Source organism: Nycticebus coucang, chromosome X (genome assembly GCF_027406575.1).
Source record: "Nycticebus coucang isolate mNycCou1 chromosome X, mNycCou1.pri, whole genome shotgun sequence".
Taxonomy (NCBI): domain Eukaryota; kingdom Metazoa; phylum Chordata; class Mammalia; order Primates; family Lorisidae; genus Nycticebus; species Nycticebus coucang.
The window spans coordinates 111,175,671-111,180,144 of NC_069804.1; the positions used below are offsets into that span (position 1 = coordinate 111,175,671).

The 4,474-nt window shown below is 38.7% G+C and overlaps 1 non-coding gene across 1 annotated transcript; it reads left to right on the forward strand.

Annotated features, from left to right (window-relative positions):
• Positions 1 to 447: 447 nt before the first annotated feature.
• On the forward strand, positions 448 to 551 carry LOC128578886 (small nucleolar RNA U13). The gene has a single exon (XR_008377980.1). It is a non-coding gene; the product is annotated as a small nucleolar RNA U13 (small nucleolar RNA).
• The last annotated feature ends 3,923 nt before the right edge of the window (positions 552 to 4,474 follow it).

Sequence of the window (4,474 nt, forward strand, 5' to 3'; positions counted from 1 at the left end):
AAGGCGCTGGCCCCATATACCAGAGGTAGTGGGTTCAAACCCAGGCCCAGCCCCCTCCAAAAAAAAATGAAAAAACAAAACAAAACAAAACAAACCCTACAACTAAGATCATACTTAAGAAAAAGTTGGAGCTTTCCCACTAAGTTCAGAAACAAGGCAAGAATGTTCCCTCCTACCACTACTTTCCAACATAGTATTGGAGGTCCTAGTTAATTTAGCAAGACAAGAAAAGGAAATAAAGGATATATAAATTGAAAAGAAGGAAATAAAAATGTCTTTGCAGATGACATGATTGTCTACGTGGATAATCTGTAAAAATTGACAAAGCTACTGGAATTGATAAATGATTACAGAAAAGTTGCAGGGTACAAAATTAATATTTAAAAAAAAACTTTCCCATATACCAAGAATAAACAAGTGGACTTTGAAACCAAAAACACATTATTCATCCTTTTGTAGTTCTTAAGTCTGATGATTGGGTGTTCATGCACATGCATGAGATGTACCTCCCTCAAACTTTGTTACAACATTGGCACATTACCCATCTGACATGGAAAAAAAACTCCCACATTATCAAAGAGCATGATTGTATATTGGGAATATGTTTGGTTTGGTAAGAAACTACAAAACTCTCTTTCAAAGTGGATGTAACATTTTTATTCCCATCTACAATGAATGAGAGCTTCTCTTTCTCCACATCCTCATCAGCATTTGATGTTGTTAGTGTTTTAAACTATGACCATTCTAATAGGTGTGTAGTGTTATCTTATTGCTTTTTAATTTGCAAGTCTCTAATGACCTGTGATATTGCACATCTGTTAATATGCAAATTTACATTAGCACTCCCCCAAAATAAAATACTTAGGTATAAATATACAAAATATGTACAAGTTCTATATAAGGAAAACTACAAAACTCTGAAGATATCAAATAAGATCTAAATAAATGGAGACATAGTCCATGTTCATATATGAGAAAGATTCAATAATATCAAGATGTCAGTTCTTTCCAACTTGATCTATAGCTTGAATACAAAACCAATGAACAGGCCAGGCATGGTGGCTCACGCCTGTAATCCTAGCACTCTGGGAGGCTGAAGTGGGTGGATTGCCTGAGCTCACAGCCTTGAGACCAGCCTAAGCCAGAGCGAAACCTTCTCTCTAAAAATAGCCAGGCATTGTGGCAGGAGCCTATAGTCCCAGCTACTTGGGAGGCTGAGGCAAGAGAATCACTTAAGCCCAGGAGTTTGAGGTTGCTGTGAGCTATGATACCACAGCACTTTACCAAGGGTGACAAAGTGAGACTCTGTCTCAAGCAAACAAACAAACAAACAAATAAAAAACAATACCAATGAACATCTCAGCAAGTTATTTTGTAAATTTGTGGATATTAACAAACAAATTCTAAGGTTTAAGCTGGGCACGGTGGCTCAAGCATATAATCTTAGCACTCCGGGAGACTGAGGCAGATAGATTACTTGAGCTCAGGAATTGGAGACCAGCCTGAGCAAAATCGATCGAGACCTCGTCTCTACTAAAAATAGAAAAACTAAGGCAAGAGAATCGATCAAGCCCAAGAGTTGAAGGTTGCTGTGAGCTATGACACCACAGCACTCTACCCGGGGTGACAGCCTGAGACTCTGTCTCAAAAAACAAAAAATAAATATATAAAGTTTATATAGAGAAGCAAAAGACCCAGAATAGGCAACTCAATATTGAAAGGGAAGAACAAAGTCAGAATAGCCAACTTCAGCTCGGTGTCTATGGCTCAAGCAGCTAAAGCACCAGCTACATACACCAAGAGCTGGCAGGTTCGAATCCAGCCCAGGTCTGCCAAACAACAATGACAACTACAACCGAAAAAATGGCCTGGCATTGTGGCGGCCGCCTGTAGTCCCGGCTACTTGGGAAGCTAAGGCAAGAGAATCTCTTGGGCCTAGGAGTTGGAGGTTGCTGTGAGCTGTGATGACACAGCACTCTACCCAGGGTGATAGCTTGAGGCTCTGTCTCAAAAAAAAAAAAAAAATAGCCAACTTCAAGGCTTACTATAAAGCTACAGTAATCAAGACAGGGTGGTATTGATGAAAGGATAGACAAATAGAGAAATGGAATAGAATAGAGAGCCCCAAAATAGACTCACATAAATAGTCAACGGATCTTTGACAAAGGAATAAGTCTTTTCAACAAATGATACTGGAATAACTGGACATCCACACGCAAAACAAAAAGTGAATTTATACACAGACTTTACATTCTTCTCAAAATGGATCAGAGTCCTAAATGTAAAGCACAAAACTATAAAACTCCTAGAAGATAGCACAGGAGAAAATTCAGACAACATTTAAGGACTCGGCACCTGTAGCTCAGCGGCTAGGGTGCTGGCCACATACCCGAGGGCTGGTGGGTTTAAACCTGGCCCAGGCCTTCCAAACAACAATGACAACTACAACAAAAAAATAATTGGGCATTGTGGCGGGCGCCTGTAGTCCCAGCTACTTGGGAGGCTGAGGCAAGGCAATCACTTAAGCCCAAGAGTTGAAGGTTGTGACCTGTGACGCCATGGCACTCTACTGAGGATGATACAGTGAGACTCTGTCTCAAAAAAAAAAAAAATGAGTATAATGATGACATTTTAGATATAACACCAAAGGCATGATCCACTAAATCAGTGGTTATCAACCTTCCTAATGCTGTGATCCTTTAATACAGTTCCTGTGGATCGCGACCCACAGGTTGAGAACCGCTGCATTAAATAATTGTTAAGCTGGACTTTACTAAATTAAAAACTTCTGCTATGTGAAAGACAATGTCAAAAGAATGAGAAGACAAGCCACAAACTAGGAGAAAATATTTACAAAAGACACATCTGATAAAAGTCTCATCTAAAATATACAAAGAGACGGCTCAGTGCCCATACACAGTGGTTACAGCACCAGCCACATACGCGGAGACTGGCAGGTTCAAAATCGGCCAGGGCCAACTAAACAACAATGACAACTGCAACAAAAAATAGCTGGGCATTGTGGGGGGCGCCTGTAGTCCAAGCTACTTGGGAGGCTGAGGCAATAGAGTTGCTTGAGCCCAGGAGTTTGAGGTTGCTGTGAGCTATGACACCACGACATTCTACCAAGGACACCATAGTGAAACTCTGTCTCAATAAATAAATAAATACATACATACATACATAAAATAAAATATACAAAGAGCTCTTAAAATTCAACAATAAGAAAGCAAACTTGGAGCAGCACCTGTGGCTCAAAGGAGTAGGACCCCAGTCCCATGTACTGGAGATGGTGGGTTCAAACCTGGCCCCAGCCAAAAACTGCAAAGAGAAAAAAAAAAAGCAAATTTAATTAATAAATGAGCAAAAGACCTTAACAGACACCTCACCAAAGAAGATATACAAATAAAACATAAACATCTGAAAAGACGTTCAACATCAGATTTATAAAAGAATTGCAAATCAAAACAAAATGAAATACCACTATACAATTACTGTTGTTGTGAATCTAAAGCTTGTCTAAAAAAAAAGTTTGTTAAAGTTTTTTTTTTTGTTTTTTTTTTTGAGACAGAGTCTCACTATGTTGCCCTCGGTAGAGTGCCCTGGCATCACAGCTCATGAGCTGTGAACACAGAGCCAAGTTTATTAAATTTTTAAATTTCGACATCTTAGCCATTGGGAAAGAACCTTATGGGCAAAATTAAAAGGACCAATGACACACTGACCACCACAATGGATCAGCAGCAAAGTAAGAACTCAGAAATTAAAGGACAGAACCTAACCTCCACACTGATGCAAAACATAAAACTAAGCAATGGACTCTCACAAAGTAAGATGAATAGAATACTACCACACTAATCAATTATCTCAATACATGTTAATGGCTTGAACTCCCCACTGAAGAGACACAGATTGGCTGACTGGATTAAAAAACACAAACCATCCATTTGCTGTCTGCAAGAAATACACCTGGCTTCAAAAGACAAATTAAAGCTCCAAGTCAAGGGTTGGAAGACAATTTTTCAGGTGAATGAAATTCAGAAGAAAAGAGGAGTTGCAATCTTATTTTCAGATACATGTGGATTTAAAGCAACTACAGTCAAAAAAGACAAAGATGGTCACTTTATATTGGTCAAGGGAAAAATACAACAAGAAGACATTTCAATTCTAAATATTTATGCACCCAATTTAAATGCTCCCAGATTCTTTAAACAGACCTTACACAGTCTGAGCAAAATGATATCTGATAATACCATAATAACAGGGACTTTAACACTCCTCTTACAGAGCTGGACAGATCCTCTAAACAGAAATTAAACAAAGATATAAGAGATTTAAATGAGACCCTAGAACAACTGTGCTTGTTAGATGAATATAGAACACTCCATCCCAAAGATAAAGAATATACATTCTTCTCATCACCCCATGGAACATTCTCCAAAATTGATCATATCCTGGCACACAAAACAAATAT